This window comes from Lithobates pipiens, unplaced genomic scaffold (genome assembly GCF_037356315.1).
Source record: "Lithobates pipiens isolate NorthernLeopardFrog02 unplaced genomic scaffold, aLitPip1_a1.2 Scaffold_23, whole genome shotgun sequence".
Classification (NCBI taxonomy): domain Eukaryota; kingdom Metazoa; phylum Chordata; class Amphibia; order Anura; family Ranidae; genus Lithobates; species Lithobates pipiens.
Genome location: NW_027507785.1, coordinates 84,849,259 through 84,868,665, shown reverse-complemented (window position 1 = coordinate 84,868,665; position 19,407 = coordinate 84,849,259).

Here is a 19,407-nt window from a genome sequence, read left to right as displayed (position 1 = left end):
CCAGGAGGAGTAGTACATAATAGTGTCCATTGGTTTTAGCCATTAGTAGGTCATCTATGAGTTTAAGGAGAGCAGTTTCCATGGAGCGTTGAGGGCGAAATCTGGACTCTATATATTTTCTGTTTTATTTCTTTATGAGATCGCTCTCTGCAATCGCGCGACAGGCAAGCATGCTATGAATGTAAAGGCAACTACGCTTGCACGAGCGACGTCACCTAAATCTATGTCTACTATATGGCACAGAATAGGAGGATTTTTAAGGTACTTTCGAACAACACAGGCCTTATTAAATCAAAAAGTGCAAGAGTTGGATTTAATACAGCTTTAAATGGAATTTTAATGATTGGGTTTAGATTTACTTTAACCTGTGAGTGTAGTTATGTAACAATTGGTATCAAAACAGTTAAGATCCCCTCTACTCACAAATAAAAATATTATTTGAGATGTTTATTTAAGTTGAATAAATGCTCTTCACACAAGCTCAGAACATGTGGAAAGAACCAGCCTGAAGGCATTAGAAATTCTACCCAGCTTGGCATGTGTTATTCCCATTAAATATGCGCTTCCCCATGTGAAAATCTCATTATTAGATGACACCAACCTCTGGGGACGGAGCTCGCGGAGTGTGCTCGCTGCACTGCACTGGCTGCCTTTGTATGTTCTAACCAGCAGAAAAATGCTTTGCTAAACACTGGCACTCTTTTTAGCCGGGCAAATTTTTTTTTTAGCCATTTACAATCGCGCAAAGCCTTTTCTGTTAATGAATAACATAACCAGCTAGCGCTGGCTGAATCAGATGTTGTTTAACCGTTTAATTTGGCAACACAAAGCAGCATAAATCTTTAATGCCACTGTCACCGGCTCTTCCAGCTTCGCATCTTTATATCAGCAGGGACTGACCTTGAGAAACGAAAAAGACGAATGAATAATTGAAGAGATCCGAAGTTGTCAGATTGTCCCAGATTTTTTTTTTGGTCCGGTCTTCACTTTTGCCGTTGTCTGAACACACAGGCCCAGGGTCACATTACAGGCCAGTCCTCGCTTGTGATCACAAAGTTTTGTAAGAGATCTTGCTGTGATAGATAAATAAAAAGTAGGAGAGGAGATAAAATATTTATTTACTACAGAAAATGTTGCTTTAGGCTACCTCCAATGCTGGTCAACTGATCAAAAGCCTTGGCATTTCATCATGTGAGGTCTGGTAAAGGGCTGATATCCAGCATTACTGTTGGCTGACCTAGCTTTAACAAAAAAAAGGAAATTATTTTCCAATATACATTCACCGGTCACTGTTAAATTGCTTGGTAACACAATTTGCTAATCAGCCAATCACATGGCAGCAACTCAATGCATTTAGGCATCTAGATGTGGTGAAAACAACTTCACCACATGAGCATCAGCAAAATGAGCATCAGAATGGGGAAGATAGGGGATTTAAAGTGGAGCTCCACCCGATTTTAAAACAGTAGCTCAAGATGATTAAATATATGCTCTAATGTCAAAACGGAACCTTTTTTTTTTCTACTGTACCTTTTTTGTTGTTATCATTCTGTCTATTTCCTGGATGTGGAGATTGCGGATATGGGCGGGGATAGTGCGGATATTTCATCATTTCCTCTATCCGCAGTGTCTCCTGGGAGCTTTGGTGATTGTTCCCAGGAGTCTCTGCGGCGGCCTGGAGCGAGTTATCGCGCAGCTAGGTTGCCATCTCAATGGGGCGGGACTTCCGACGATGCCACCTGTTGCGATGGCAACCTGAGCTGTTGATGGCGCTGCAAATTGAAGTTACTGCGCATGCGCGAGATCAGAGATACAGCGCGCAGTGTATGCTGGTACATCACCGACACTGTATCCCGGAAGAGGATGCCTGTGGGCTTCACATGCCCACAGGCAAGATGAGAACCCCCAAAAAGACGAGATATAACTTTGTTTGTAATGAGAAAATGTACATCTTAAAGACTTACAAACTGGAACAAGTGAGTAATAATTATAAATAACTTAATCTATGTCATTGTAACAACAAAAAAAAACTATTTAGGGAGAGGAACCCCACTTTAAGTGACTTTGAAAGTGGCATAGCTGTTAGTGGCAGATGGGCTGGTCTGAGTATTTCAAAAACTGTTGATGTACTGGGATTTTCACGCATAGCCATCTCTCGGGTTTACAGAGAATAGTCAGAAAAAGAGAAAATATAAAGTGAGTGGCAGTTGTGTGGACGAAAATGGGTTGTTGATGTCAGAGGTCAGAGGCGAATGGGCAGACTGGTTTGAGGTGATAGAAAGACAACAGTGACTCAAATAACCACTCGTTACAATCAAGGTATGCAGAATACCATCTCTGAATGCAAAACACATTGAACCTTTAAGTAGATGGGCTACAGCCGTAGAAGACCACACCGGGTGCCACTTCTGTCAGCTAAGAACAGGAAACTGAGGCTACAGTTTGCACAGGCTAACCTAAATTGGTCAATAGAAGTTTGGAAAAACATTGCCTGGTTTGATGAGTCTTGATTTCCGCTGCGACATTCAGCTGGTAGTGTCAGAATTTGGTGTAAACAACATGAAAGTATGGCTCAGGCTGGTGGTGGTGGTGTAATGGTGTGGGGGATATTTTCTTGGCACACTTTGGGCCCCTTAGTACCATTTAAGCATCATTTAAACACCACGGCCTACCTGAGTCATGTTGCTGACCATGTCCATCCCTTTATGACTACAGTGTCCCCATCTTCTGATGGCTCCTTCCAGCAGGATAATGCACCATGTCACAAAGCTCAAATCATCTCACCACTGGTTTCTTGAACATGACAATGGGTTCTCTGTACTCCAATGGCCTCCACTGTCACTAGATCTCAATCCAATAGAGCACCTTTGGAATGTGGTGGAATAGGAGATTCGCATCATGGATGTGCAGCCAACAAATCTGCAGCAACTGTGTGATGCTATCATGTCACTATGGACCAAAATCTCTGAGAAATGTTTCCAACACCTTGTTGAATCTATTCCACAAAGAATTAAGGCAGTTCAAAAGGCAAAAGGGGGTCCAACCCAGTAATAGCAAGGTGTACCTAATAAAGTTGCCGGTAAGTGTATGATTACCTTCTATTGCTGGCAGTCCCCTCCAAATCTCCAAATTCCTGTTTTTTCTTCTGTGATCTGACTTCCCGATGTTCTCCAGGATCCCCCTATATGTAGAAATGTAGCCATCCCCTCTTGCTCACTTCCGAGATAGGGCTATGGTCTAGTCACTATGGGATGGGCATAAAGCAGTGCATGTGACCAAAGGGGGGAAAGGGAAATGTTCAGGAGCTCACAGAGAACTTTACAAGGAGGCAGAAAAACTGAATTTCATGAAAAAGATTACAGAGCCATTAAATTGTGACTCCGTATAGATTATTTTTGGAGAATAAGGATATTTGGTTAGTGTCACTTTAACCCTTCCCCGCCCAGACTATTGTAGAATGACGGCTGGGCAGGAGCACCGTTGTGACATCCTCCTAGGATCGCATCTCACACGTGCCCCATGGGCCATGCTCCGGCGTTATCTGTCACCCTCTGTGTCAACTGTAGCAGAAAAAGGTCAATCTGTATGATGCAAGAAAGAAACTAGTGAGCATCTAGTTATAACCACCAAGGAAGGGACACGTAGGAGGTGTACTTAAAGCAAATTTTGTTTTCTGTTAACCGTTACAAATACAAGAGATCCTGTAATGCATCTGTATAAAACAGAAAAGGTTGGGGCATGGTCAGGGCTGGTACAAGAGGCGGGCGACGGGGGAACCTGCCCTGGGCGCAGTGTGCTAGTATGGTGGGGGGCACCAGTGGGCTGCTACAGTGTTGGTCATCGGTAGCACTAGGCACTTGTCCACATTTGCTGTCGGGAGTCCCTGAGTCACAGGTGCAGTGATCGTCAACACTCTAAAAGCTAGTGTCTCCCCCAGCCGGATGCATGTTTATAACAACAGTAGTTTTAGAGTGCAGAGGGAAGTTTCCCGTAGGCTCCTCTTCAGTTTTAAAGTGAAAGGAGGAGGACCATGGGAAGAAGGAGATCGCTAAGCACTCAGGTCCTAGCGCTTAGAAATCTCCTTGAGAATTTGGAGGTTAGAGCATTTTATTTTGGGGGGGGTGTGCTTCTAGGGGGGATAAGGGAATTTGTGTAAGAAGAAGAAGCTGAGGGGAGGATTTATACCAGAAGGGGGAATTTGGGGGGTGGGTTTTTGCTGGGGGGGGGAAATGGAGGGGAGGGGCTGTGCTAAAGGGGGGATATGTACTGGAAGGTGTTATATGGGGGTGAGGATTTGTGCTGGGAGGTTTTTTTTCCAGAAGGGGAGATTTGAGGGGGTAAGAGAACTTGCGTAAGAAGGAGGAGTTTGGGGGGATTTATACTGGAAGGAGGGATATGGGAGGAAGAGATGTGGGGAGCATTTGAGCTAAGAGGGGACATTTGTGCTGGGGGGGGGGGTGTGGAGGCAAATGTTTATGTTAAGGGAGAACTTGTGCTGAAAGAGGGTGTATGGGGGTGAGGATTTGTGCTGAAATGGGAGATTTGTGCTGAAAGGTAGTATTGGTGTCGGGAGGAGGAAGATTGAGGGGTTTGTGCTGAGAGGGAGGTTTTTGCTAAGAGGGGGGATTTGTCTAAGAAAGAGGGGTTTGTAGGAAATTTTTATATAAATAATTTATATATGGGGATGGGACACAATTTGCCATCTTTGCCCGGGGCACTAGATGGCTTTGTCCCAGCACTGGCCATGGTTCATACAGAAGTTTTCACACCAGAAAATCTCTGCGTAGTAAAGAATAAATCCAGACTTCTAAGGTCTCTTGATTTTGTTGGAAGGTGATTTCAGACCACCTGATTATAGCACTCAATATCTTGTATCACAATTGGGTTGTCTGTGGTCACCCGAGTCGACAAAAAACTACCACAAATAATATTTCATCTGCATCTCCAGAGCACATGTCCCAGGCATTTCCTTCTGAAATTCTGAGACTAACGTATGCTGGTATATGACACCAGAACACAAAATGAGAAATTCAGATACGGAAATGAAAATGATGTAAGTGGGGCATAGGGACTTTATAAACACATCCACAGTTACATGGACCACTAGTTATTTTAAGCAGTAGTCAGAGGGCCCAGCCAGGTCACATGACAGTCTACCCTCGAAGGATCGGCAAGAGAGAGAATCCAGGAGTAAAACAGAAACCATCATGTGTCAAGGGAAATAATAGACTGATCCAATGCCCAAGACATGATGAGCCAAAAAAATTGACTTATATCAGAAATAAATATATTCTACTCTGATACAAAAGGAAAAATCCTTTTACAGGAAAAAATAAAGAATGGTTCTTATTTTTGTTTAAATGATCATTGTAATCAAAGCCTTGAGTTTGTAATGCTATATTTGTCCCTGCTAGAGAGATTTAGCCTCTCAATTTGCTGCCAGGATATAGTTGTAGAGACATGGTACAACACCATATTGGAGTAGGGATGTAATCCATTTAGTTACCTCTAGGGGGTCACAGCTTCCTTTATTAGTTTAAGATATAATTAGGAAGGAAGGGTGGAGTTGTGGTGAAGAAGAGTAGTTCATTCAGGGGAATTTTACTTGCTTCTTCCCATATGAGTCCTTGCCAGGAAAGCTGGAAAACTCATTTGAGAAAGTACCCTGTTATGCCCCTTACACACGATCGGAATTCTGGCCAGAAAAAGACAGATGAGAGCTTTTCTTCGGAATATGCGACCGTGTATATGCTCCATCGGAATTTAGCTGTCCAAATTCCCGCCAGCCAAAAATTGATAGCATGTTCTCAATTTTCCAGATGGAAAAACTTTCTATCGGTAATTCCGATCGTGTGTATGCAATTCTGACATGCCAAAAATTACACATGCTCAGATTCAACTACGAGACAGAAGCTATTCACTACTGACTATTGAACTTCCTTTTTCTAGTCGCGTCGTACGTGTTGTACGTCACCGCGTTATAAACGATCGGAATTTGGTGTGACCGTGTGTAGGCAAGACAGCTTGAGCCGAATTCCGTCGGGAAAACCATCAGAGCTTTTTCCAACGAGAATTCCGATCGTGTGTACATGGCATTAGTAGGCAAAAGCAATGAGCTTGACCAGCAATGAAACCATATTAAAATGGACTGTTTTGTTATGACCTTACATTCAGGAAAGAGAAGTTCTGGAAGGGCATGGACTGAATTACTTTATACCCTATACCTGAGGAGTAAGTACAGAAGCTAGCTTAGTTAGGAAATTGGTGGTGGCCACGAGAAGGAGGATCGGCCAGCTTGGTGGCAGCGACAAGTTCCTTTTCTGGACCATAGCCTTGTACCCCTCAACCAATGGGTTATTTGGGCAGGACAGGGTATTTGGCGCAACCCCCGGAGGATCTGAACTGCAACCATGGACTTTGGGCCTCATACAACTTTGTAAGTGTGAGTTTTCTGACAAGCCTGTATGCCAGGAACCATGAGCCAGAACAATGAGAGAGATTTCTAACAAACCACCCCAGGGAGTGCTAAATTTTGGCATAGTCAGCAGGATAGACCACTGAATTGGATGAGACTTATGCGCGAGGTGGAGAGTTTCTAGCAGCTTTTAAAACCTTCTAGAATTTAGGAGAAATGCAGGAGGAGCATTGTACATTTGTACCTTAAATTATGAGCATAATCCGTTCCAGGAGAATGCTTGTAATCCAAAGCACTCACATATCAAAGCGAGTTTCCCCATAGAAGTCAATGGAAACAAAGATAATTCATTCCGCATTAACTTCTATTACATGAAATACCTCATGTGGCCAGAGTTGGGGGGCACCGGAGAGCTTTGGAAATACTCAGGTACAACCCGGTAAAACGCTGGAATGGAGTATTTACGAGTGTTTCCGAGTAATTTCGAGACATTCTGAGTATTTCCGACTGGCTCTGAACCGTTCCGAGTGTCCCCAGCGCCCCCACAATTCTGGCCAAATGCGGTACTGCACCGCCCATTAGCTTGAATTCTGCTCGTTTTGCGAGAGAACACTTGCAAACTGAGCCAGAATTTTAAAAAAAAAGTTGTTCGTCTTTCAAAACGCTTGTTAACCGCATTACTTGTAAACCAAGGTTCCACTGTACCTCAAAAAAGAATGTCTGGGCTACACCCAAAAGAGAGATTGAGTGAGGTTGTTGGAGAACATTGTTCCAAAAGAGTTGGCGCAAGACACAGGGTTGGCTAGATATGGAGCTTGGTCTCTTGATTTGCTTCCTTCCCTGGGGTGTTCTGATATATTGCTGTTCAGGGGAGGCTGAGGTGTTACTGTGCGAATGTCTGGACTGCCTCCATGTAACTGACGAAACCACCCCTTGGGTGTGTTGTAGCATGTACCATGGATTCTTGTGCTAATTACTTCCAGAACAGGGCAAGTCCCAGGATTTTCTTCTGTCCTGGGATGTGAGCAGGTTGCTGGTGGTCACCAAAAAGGTCTTCTGTGAGTAAACAGCAAGTTCCCAGCTGGTACTGGGACTGCTATCTACCTCTGTGCCTCTTAGAACAGGGATCCTTCACCTCTCAAAAGCACACAATATTGGACTATAAGGGGTCTCCCCTTCACCCTCAAGGGTTGGGACATCCCAGAGGTACTGGCTGGAAGTGGAAGGACCACTACTGGGTGGGCTCGCTGGAGTATACTGGTCCAGCTGAGGAAAAAGCTACCTCTGCAAGTCAAGTCAACAGAGGTAAGCTTGCAGGTGGTGTCTGTCTCTGTTGCAGAGCAGACGGGCACTAATGTACTGGAGTGACTGTCAGGTTGTGCCCTAAAAGAGGAATTCAAAGTTGGAGTTGGAAACACCTAGAACTATGCCTGCTATATTCCTGGACAATACTTTACTATACAGCCGCTCCTAAGCTGGCTTTTGCGGGATCTACAGTTGTTCCTAAGGGATTGTAAACCCCCTCATTCAGGGGCTCAGATGGAGGGACAGACTTCAGTTGCAGACACTGCTGTGCTTACACATTCTGGTTGATTTGTCTGGGGTTCTGGTATTCGCCGACCTCTTCCCCGTTTGCATTAGCTAATGGGGTTTGGGACTGTCAGGGGTGTACAAAGCCCCTGAACTCATATTCTTCCAGGAGAGGGATTTAACAAGTGGCTTACACGCTTTGCTTTGCTACAGCGGTTCCTTTCAAAACAGATTTTGCAGCTAAAATATTTAGATTTGTTTAAATATTGTGGTATTTGTGGTGCTACAGTATTTATTTATGTTTTTTAAGTAGAAATAACTATGTTAAAAATGTTTATTTGGGTTCATAAGGAACATTAATGCCTTGTTAGTTTATTGTGTACGTTGTATAGTATCTCACAAAAGTGAGTACACCCCTCAAATTTTTGTAAATATTTTATTATACCTTTTCATGTGACAACACTGAAAAAATTACACTTTGGCAAAGTGACTTTGCTACAATGTAAAGTAGTCAGTGTACCACTCCGTGATGTCGTCATGGAGGAGTAGAAGAGGACTCCATTGACAACCTGTGAAGCTCTGGTGAACTCCATACCAAAGAGGGTTAAGCAAGTGCTGGGAAATAATGGTGGTCAAACAAAATATTGACACTTTGGACCTAATTTGGACATTTTCAGTTAGGGGTGTACTCACTTTTGTTGCCAGTGGTTTAGACATTAATGGCTGTGTGAGTTATTTTTGAGGGGACATCAACTTTGCACTGTTAAAGAAGCTGTACACTCACTACTTTACATTGTAGCAAAGTGTCATTTCTTCAGTGTTGTCACATGAACAGATATAATAAAATATTTACAAAAATGTTAGGGGTGTACTCACTTTTGTGAGATACTGTATGTCGGTCAGGCCAAAGGAAAGAGGGAGGAACGTAGAACCATGCTAAAGCCCCATCGGGGTAGGGATGTCACCTACTTAGTTCCCTCTAAGAGTTTCCACTTCCCTTGTTAGTTTAGGGCAGTGTTTCTCAAATCCAGTCCTCAGGCCCCCCCAACAGGTCATGTTTTCAGGTTTTCCATTATTTTTCACAGGTGATTTGATCAGTTTCACTGCCTTAGCAATTACCACAGCCTTTTCATCTGAGGGAAATCCTGAAAACATGACCTGTTGGGGGGGGCCTGAGGACTGGATTTGAGAAACACTGGTTTAGGGTAAGTAAGTAAGTAGGAAGGAAGGGTTGAGTTGTGATGCAGAAGCGTAGTGAGGGGAGAGGGTATGTTGCCTATACCTCTGTGGGAGAACTGGGGCCTCAACCAAGATTATGTGATTCTTCAATGGATCAGCCTTCCCATTTGGGGGAATGCTGTCTCCTCCTTCCCTTATGCAGATAGCCAAGCTGGGGCCAAAAGGGACTGAGGATATAGATATATCAGCCCCTTTCTCTGTAATCTCAGCTGCACAGATGAATGAATAGGAAGTACTCTAAGGCTTCCTGTTCATTGAGAAACCAAAGCATAGTAAACATAGTTCACTATGCTTCAATGATGAATGGACAAAGGAGTGATTGTACCGATCACTCTCTGTGTTCATTCAGGAAAGGAAGGTACCCATAGATGACATATTTATCAGTCCCTTCCCTTTCTCACCATCCTGAAACATCCCACAGTGTCCGCAGCAGCAGCAGTGTCAGAGGATCAATAGACTTCAGCGTCAGTGCTTCCCTGTGCGCCTGCGGGGTAGACCAGTGCAGAGGCACACACGGGTGCGCGATACGGCGGGTTTGCACATCATCTGATCACTCTGGCACACCTATAAAAGCCAACCATTTGCTCTGTGTCTTTGCTGGTTTGTCTCCTCAGCTCACCTGTGTTCCTCTGCTTCCTGTTCCTGTTTACCACTTCCTGTTGTGACCCGGATTGCCTGAAGACTACACTGATTCTCTCCTGACCTGACCCCTGGCTTATTTAATGGAGTTCCTGCTCTTAGCCTTGCTGGCTCCCAGACTGATACCTGTGTTTTACCCTCAGCCTGCCTCTGGAATATCCTCTGTCTTCTGCACTTAGTCTTGCTGGCTCCCGGGCTGATACCTGTGTTTGACCCTCGGACTGCCTCTGGAATATCCTCTGTCTTCTGCACTTAGCCTTGCTGGCTCCCGGACTGATACCTGTGTTTGACCATCAGCCTATCTCTGGATTATCCTCTGCACTCAGCCTTGCTGGCTCCTGGACTGATTACTTGTGTTTGACCCTTGGCCTGTTTCTGCACTTTTCTTACCTGTTTTACAGATTTGCTTGCTACTTACCTTCTGGTCCGGTCCATCCTGCACGAGCCCTCTTCCAGACTTTCACAGAAGTCAGGTGTTAGAACCCTTGCTGGGCGTTCTCTTCAAGTATAGCCCAAGGCCATCTGCATTGGCATCTCTTCCTTCAGAAGACTTCCTGCATACCAGTCACCTGCTGGCAACCTGTGCCCCTTCATGCCCTATACCCGCTGTTCCACCCTCAAGGGTACTGTGCACCCAGTTGCAAGGGAAGCTGCTCTCAGCACTTCGGCCCCTGGTGAGTACCTGACACAGCGGGAGAGAAGAGGTGGTAAGCTAGCAGCCATGCTGGGGAAAGGGGCACACAAAGGGGCCCAGACAGCGGATGGAAGGGGTAAATGTGCTAGGACCAATCCCTCTGCAGCGCAGCCGGAGGAAGAAAGAGAAGAAAAAGCTGACAGCGCTGCGGGGGGAGACAAAAGAGGATCAGTATCTGCAATAAGACAGTACAGTCAGCCCTCCTGCTCAGTAGGTACCTGGGCCCCCCATTCCAACTGATAGGGCCCAGGCCCAGTACAGGAGGGCTGGCTGTACTGCCTTATCAGCAACCCAAGTAATGGGCAAAAGCAGTGAATTTAACCAGCCGTGGAAAATGAAACCATACTAAAAATTTACTGTTTTTTTATGACGTTACATAAAAAGACATATCACAGGGTGTCTTACATATAGGAAGAAAGTACAGAGCCTGGTTTACTTAGGAAACTGATGGTGGCCAGGGGAAAGGTTGTCCAGCTTAGGAGTGTTGATGATTTTCTCATCTAGACTACACATCTTCTACCCCTTAACTATCATGTTATTTTGCCCAGGGATTTGGCGCAACCCTTGTTGGACCTGCAACAACAAACTGTGGAGCCCTATATACATTTTTTCACAAGTAAGTGTGAGTTTTCTCACAGACCTGTAGGCCTAGAAGAGTAGACTAGGGCAACAGAAGAGGTTTCTAACATTCCCAGATACAGTGGTGTGAAAAAGTGTTTGCCCCCTTCCTCATTTCCTGTTCCTTTGCATGTTTGTCACACTTAAGTGTTTCGGAACATCAAACCAATTTAAAAAATAGTCAAGGACAACACAAGTAAACACAAAATGCAATTTGTAAATGAAGGTGTTTATTATTAAAGGTGAAAAAAAATCCAAACCATCATGGCCCTGTGTGAAAAAGTGATTGCCCCCTTGTTAAAACATACTATAACTGTGGTTGTCCACACCTGAGTTCAATTTCTCTAGCCACACCCAGGCCTGATTATTGCCACACCTGTTCACAATCAAGGCATCACTTAAATAGGAGCTGCTTGACACAGTAAGGTCCACCAGAAGATCCTTAAAAGCTACACATCATGCCGAGACCCAAAGAAATTCAGGAACAATTGAGAAAGAAAGTAATTGAGATCTATCAGTCTGGAAAGGGTTATAAAGCCATTTCCAAAGCTTTGGGAATCCAGCGAACCACAGTGAGAGCCATTATCCACAAATGGCGAAGACATGGAACAGTGGTGAACCTTCCCAGGAGTGGCCGGCCGCCCAAAATTACCCCAAGAGCGCAGCGACGACTCATCCAAGAGGTCACAAAAGACCCCACAACAACGTCCAAGGAACTGCAGGCCTCATTTGCCTCAGTTAAGGTCAGCGTTCATGCCTCCACCATCAGGAAAAGACTGGGCAAAAATGGCCTGCATGGCAGAGTTCCAAGGAGAAAACCACTGCTGAGCAAAAAGAACATCAAAGCTCGTCTCAATTTCTCCACAACACATCTTGATGATCCCCAAGACTTTTGGGACAACATTCTGTGGACCGATGAGACAAAAGTGGAACTCTTTGGAAGGTGTGTGTCCAAGTATATCTGGCGTAGAAGGAACACTGCATTTCATAAAAAGAACATTATACCAACAGTAAAATATGGTGGTGGTAGTGTGATGGTCTGGGGCTGTTTTGCTGCTTCAGGACCTGGAAGACTTGCCGTGATAAAAGGAACTATGAATTCTGCTGTCTACCAAGAGATCCTGAAGGAGAATGTCCGACCATCTGTTCATGTACTCAAGCTGAAACGAACTTGGGTTCTGCAGCAGGACAATGATCCTAAACACACCAGCAAGTCCACCACCGAATGGCTGAAGAAAAACAAAATGAAGACTTTGGAGTGGCCTAGCCAAAGTCCTGACCTGAATCCTATTGAGATGTTGTGGTATGACCTTAAAAAGGCCGTTCATGCTCGAAAACCCTCTAATGTAACTGAATTAGGACAATTCTGCAAAGATGAGTGGGCCAAAATTCCTCCAGGACGCTGTAAAAGCCTTATTGCACGTTATCGCAAACGCTTGGTTGCAGTTGTTGCTGCTAAGGGTGGCCCAACCAGTTATTAGGTTTAGGGGGCAATCACTTTTTCACACAGGGCCATGATGGTTTGGATTTTTTTTCACCTTTAATAATAAACACCTTCATTTACAAATTGCATTTTGTGTTTACTTGTGTTGTCCTTGACTATTGTTTAAATTGGTTTGATGTTCCGAAACACTTAAGTGTGACAAACATGCAAAGGAACAGGAAATGAGGAAGGGGGCAAACACTTTTTCACACCACTGTATATACTTTACAGTAGGCCCTGGGGCGGAAACTGGCTAAACAACCCACTGCCAGGAGGTGCTACAAAGCAATGGGAAGTCTAAAATAATACAGTTGTCACTAGAACAGAAGGTGGGAGAAGATCTTCCAATGGGAACAACCATTTCTTTAAAAAGTGTCTAAGCCCTTGTACACATGGTCGGACATTTCAACAACAAAATCTGTCGGATTTTGTCCGAAACTTGTGTTGCATACAGATGGTTGGACAAAGTTGTCGGAAAATCCGATCGTATGTAACGTGATGACATTATTTGGTTACGACGGGACTACGTTCAGGCTAGTAGCCAATAGCTTTGGTCTAGGAATTTGATCTGAGCATGCGTGGCACTTTGTCCGATCGGAATTCTCTACACACAATCGGACAAAGTCTGATCAGATCATGTTGTCGGAACGTTTTATAGCCCAGCTCTAAAACTTTGTCGTTGTATATTCCGACGGAAACAGTCCGATGGAGCCCACACACAGTCAGATTACCGTATATACTCGAGTATAGGCCGACCCGAATATAAGCCGAGGCCCCCAATTTACCCCCAAAAAACTGGAAAACTTATTGACTCGTGTATAAGCCGAGGGTGAGACATGGCTGTCCATCCCTGTGTGTCCGTCCATCCCTGTGTGTGTGTCCGTCCATCCATCCCTGTGTGTGTGTCCATCCATCCATCCATCCATCCATCCCTGTGTGTGTGTCCGTCCATCCATCCCTGTGTGTGTATCCATCCATCCATCCATCCCTGTGTGTGTGTGTGTGTGTGTGTGTGTGTGTATTCATCCATCCATCCATCCCTGTGTGTGTGTGTGTGTGTGTGTGTGTATCCATCCATCCATCCATCCATCCCTGTGTGTGTATCCATCCATCCATCCATCCATCCCTGTGTGTGTGTGTGTGTGTGTGTGTATTCATCCATCCATCCATCCCTGTGTGTGTGTGTGTGTGTGTGTGTGTGTGTGTGTGTGTGTGTGTGTATCCATCCATCCATCCATCCATCCCTGTGTGTGTGTGTGTGTGTGTGTGTGTGTGTGTGTGTGTGTGTGTGTGTGTCCGTGCAGCCTTGTGTGTGTGTCCAGCCTACCTGTGTCCCAAGCCTCCGTCCCGAGCCGCCGTCGTCCCGAGCCTCCTCCGTCCCGTGCCTCCTCCGTCCCGTGCCGTGCCGATGGATCGCCGCTCCAGGATCGCCGCTCTTCTCGGCGGCCATTCTACAATTCAAAAGCCGCGCCTCCGCCTCCGCCTGTGATAGGCGGAACACTCAATTTCCCAGCAGCCTGTGTTCCGCCTATCACGGACATCCTCTCATACTCGTCCGTAGTATGAGAATGAGCGGATGTCCGTGATAGGCGGAACACTGACTGCTGGGAAATTCAGTGTTCCGCCTATCACAGGCGGAGGCGGAGAAGGAGGCGCGGCTTTTGAATTTTAATGTCCGCCGTCTGTCTGCTCGATACGCTGATCGAGCAGTCAGACAGCGGTGACTCGAGTATAAGCCGAGGGGGCACTTTCAGCCTCAAAAAAGAGGCTGAAAATCTCGGCTTATACTCGAGTATATACGGTATCTGACAACACGGTCCGATCGGACATTTTCCGTCGGAATGTCCGACTGTGTGTACAGGGGCTAAGAGGACACTGGTTTCTATAAATGTGCAATGAGTACAAACCCAGCCACAGAAATGAATGAAGCAAGTGGCGTGCATGCACAGTAGGAGCGGGACATGGCCCATGGCTTTTCTGCACTGGGCAGGACTGCAAAGTGAAAAGTGAAAAGGGTGACCGGCATTAAGTATATTGCACTAAAATGAACCTGTCCTTTACAGCGGTGGTCCCCAACCCTTTTTTACACCGGGGACCGGCTGTGTGGATGAAAATTATGGCAAGGACGGGGAGGGGGGGGGGGTATCACGATTTTTCATGGTCAATGGCTAGTACAGAGCCTGGTTTACTTAGGAAACTGATGGTGGCCAGGGGAAAGGTTGTCCAGCTTAGGGGTGTTGATGATTTTCTCATCTAGACTACACATCTTCTACCCCTTAACTATCATGTTATTTTGCCCAGGGATTTGGCGCAACCCTTGTTGGACCTGCAACAACAAACTGTGGAGCCCTATATACATATACAAAATTATGGCAAGGACTGGGGGGGGGGTTATCACGATTTTTCATGGGCAATGGCTGGTGTTAGTGATTCAATCATCAGGGCACCATGCTTGGTATGGTGTTGGGGCGATTGAAGCGCATTATTTCTGTTATGACATTGCAGTAATAAATGAAATACTGTAGAATCAGTGGGAGCCCTGAGTGTGTCACTTGCCACTGTCGCCTGCTACTAGATGTGCATAGTCACTTGCCACGCTGCCTGTCACCAGATGCGGGATGTCACTTGCCACATCACCTGCCACACTGCCTGCCACAAGATGTGGATTGCCACCTGCCATGTTGCCTGTCACCAGATGCGGAGTGAGTGGAGTGCCCCTTGTGGTATGTCAGGCAGACAGCTGAGGGGGTGAACTACAAGTCCCAGCACACCTCACCTGTACTCCCACACACAGCTCACCTGTCACTGATGACATCATATCTCTGTGGGATCGCCCCTCTGGATGTTGCAGGGTGTCTCTCTCCTCATGCTGCAGCTGGTCTCATCTGGCAGAGGGAGGGTCCGGGACTCCTTCGGCTGTCAGTCTCTAGCGCCACCCTTCTGCCATTCCTGATTAGCTGTCCGGGGGGGGGGGGGGGGGGGCAATCTGCGCCGCTGAACAAGGAATCTAAGTTTTCACACACCGAGGAGCTGCAGGAGAGCGGTATGAGATGATGTCATCTCTCTGTTCCCCGGTGCCCCTCCGACACTGAGACAGAGCACTGGCTTTGAGGGCGGAAGAGCGGTGATGCAGAGGGGGCATAGAGAGATGATATCATCTCTACTTGCCCGCCCGCTCGCTTCTTCCTTCCACCCAGAGCTCTCATGCCGGTAGCCCAGCATATCTCTTGCGGCCGCCCACACCCGCCGCCCACCTGCAGAAGGGCCACGGCCCGGTAATGGGCCGGGGACCGGGGTTTGATGACCCCTGCTTTACAGGGAAGAGTCACTTGTCAGTGTTACACACCTTTCACACGGGCGGACTGATCGGGCTTGTCTGTCTGTTTTCCAGGTAGGCCCGATCGGACCACCGATCTGCATAAGTGGACATGGACCAGCCATCTGCCTGCTCAGCAGGGATCAGAGGACAGATTCTCCGCTGAGCAGGCGGACTCCTGGATAAGTCTGCTCCATGAGAAAGGGCCCTAAATTCCAGCTTTAGCTATTGAGCTCTGAAAACAATATGCTTTAGTTCAACAAAGCAGATAAGGAGAGCCCGGAAAGAAGTTAAACCTGGATTGCTAGTTTAAAAATACAAAATATTTATAGGTAGTATTTCATATTTACCTAACACAAAAAAATAGTTCAGGCCATAATAAATAAAAATATATACAAAATCTCTATACATTCCCTTTAAGCTCAGATTTATTACAAAGTGGTTCGGGATCAACAATAAACAATTCATATCTACCCAGGGGGTAATCTTCCCACAAACATAAGTCAGCCTTTGAGGATAGCCCAGATGGGTGTCTGCACCGCAAAGGTCTTTTCTCAGTCATAAAACATATACATAAACACAGCACATATCAAATTGAGTTTTACTCAGATCTTTTTTCTTTCTCTAGATATATATTCATAAGAACTCCCATCTGTGCTCCAGCTGCTTCTGAGATCGTTTATTAAATATTTTAGGGAGCTGAGCGTTCTTGAACTTCAGGCGGCCTATCTACTTTTACTAATGTCTTCAGGCAGTCTCAGAAGCCCAGAAGATGACTTTAGAAGAAGAAAAACATTCTCAAAATTCTCTTCATTTTTTTTTCTCTAAGAGGGAAATTGACTATCTTTTCAGTTTCCTGGTTTGTGCATTATCATTCATGGTGCTACAGGTCCTCAGTAACCAGATGACGGGAACAAATGTCAGAAGGAAATAAACAGCTCTAGATTTCTTTGGAACACAGTGTTCTTTTTCTTCATTGCAGGAATTTGTCATAGAAGACCGCCGCTCTTTATTTATTCCAGTGTGTGAAATAAGAAAGGTCTGTAAAGCCTCAAAGCTAAAAAGACAACTCGAAATAATGTACTGGTAAAATGGCAGTTGGGCAATGAAAGTTCAAATGTGATTGCTTAAAGTGGAAGTAAAGCCTCCTATCGTTTTCAGCCAAGGTAGCTGCCATCTTGGCCTCCCTTTAACCCCCCTGACGGTATTCCCGAGTCTGGCTCGGGGTGGAATTTTTATGCCAAAAGCGGTAACCCCCAAGCCAGACTCGGGACCGCATCGCTGGATCCAGGAGGATGCTTACTTACCTTCTCCCCTGGATCCAGCAATGTCCCCGCGCTGTACGAGCGAGCCGTGTCTCACTCGATCTATCACGGAGCCGATCTCCATTCCCCGCGAGCGTTGCAACGCACGGGGACGGAGAACGGCGCCAAATTCAAAAAGTGAAACACACAGTATACATACAGTATAATGTAATCTTACACATTACATTGCTGTATGTAATTATTTCACATTCCCTTTGTCCCTAATGGTCTGCCCAATGTCCTGCATGCAGTTTTATATTATAAAAACTGTTCTTTATGCCTGGAAACTGGAGATTGTCCATAGCAACCAAAACTGTCCCTTTACATCAAAAATGATTTTAGACCAGCTAGAAAACAGCGATAATAAATTAGAATCACTCGCAGAATTGAGCGATAGTGATTTGTGGGGAGATCCATCATCAAATACTGAAAAGTAATGACAGTGACAATTCTGCAACTGAGCAAATTTCAGTGTTTTTGATTTGATTACATTATTGAATCATTTGTATTATTGTTATATTATTATTTGGTACAATTATTTATAATTATTTATTATATTATAATTTATGATTTCATTTTTCAAACTTTATCATACCCAGGATGTCTGCTAGACTCTGGTTTGGACAGATTTATGTGAGTTATTCCTAAGAATTACAGGACTACAATATAAAACGCCAAATGTTCATGCAAAATAATTGTACCGCTTTTAGCACCTAAAATCCGAAATAATCGTACCGCCAGGGAGGTTAATCTTTAACTGCCATGAAGCTGCACATGTGATCAGTTATGACACCAGCCATTGGATGGTTTGACAGTTTGGTTGAGAGCACAACCAATGTGACAGTTAACATTTCCGGCATGCCGGGAATGTAACTGTTTTTTCAAATTGTTAGATCGATGGGTTTACTTCCGCTTTAAAATATATCTAAAGCTAAAACTAAATTCAAAATTCAAAATTCTGGAAATAGCATGGAAATTATTAAAACCCCCTTCAGTTTTTTACTATGGTCATCTGTGCCCCTGCTAGGGAGATTTCCCTTCAGTTCCAGTTCTGTAGACACAACAGGAAGTATTAGGAAAATCTTTCTAAAACGAGGGAAATGCTCTCAATTGTCGATGGAACAAGTGCCCCCAATGCAAGACTTACCCACTATTTGTGTTCTGGTAACATCTTAAAATGCTGTCATTTATTTAATTTTCACCAAGACTTTCTTTCTTGGTGGAAGTGGTTACCAGGACAAATAGGGAGGGTAAATCTTCCCAGCGAAGATGTAGTAACTTCCCTTCTGTTTCCAAAACCAAAACAAAAAAGTTTTAGTCTGGGATACACTTTAATATGGGTAGACTCAATGGCCATAACAATTGTTAGACAGTTCATAAAAAAGGATAATTCTTTCATGCATTCATTTTTTCAGGGTATAATAAATGTCCTTATTTTCTCCAACTATTACCGTAAGTATCAACAAACCACTTCAAAGAGAACCAGTGGGCATCTGTAATAATATGAATTTTCACATATTGAATTATTATAATGCACTGGTGAGCAGTCATGTTGGAACAGCCATCCCCAAACTGCTCCCACAAAGTCGGGAGCATGAAATTGTCCAAAATGTCTTGGTATGCTGATGCCTTAATAGTTCCCTTCACTGGAACTAAAGGGGCCAAGCCCAATCCCTGAAATACAACCCCACAGTGCACAAAGCAAGGTCCAAAAAGACATGGGTGAGCGAGTTTGGAGTGGAGAAACTTCACTGGCCTGCACAGAGTCCTGACCTCAACCCCATAGAGCACCTTTGGGATGAATTAGACTGGTGACTGCGAGCCAGGCCTCACAAATGCGTTTCTGGAATAATGGTCAAACATTCCCATAGACACACTCCTAAACCTTGTGGACAGCCTTCCCAGAAGAATTGAAGCTGTTATATCTGCAAAGGGTGTCCAACTCAATATTGAACCCTACAGATTAAGACTGGAATGCCATTAAAGCTCATGGGTGTGTAAAGGCAGGAATCCTAATACTTTTGGTAATATAGGTATATAGGTATAGGTATATAGGTATAGGTAGAGGCATACCCCACTTTTAAGTACACAAAAGTGCACAATCAGGCTCACTTCTGCATAGAAACCAACGAACTTCCAGGTTTTATTACAAAAGCTTAATTGAACAAG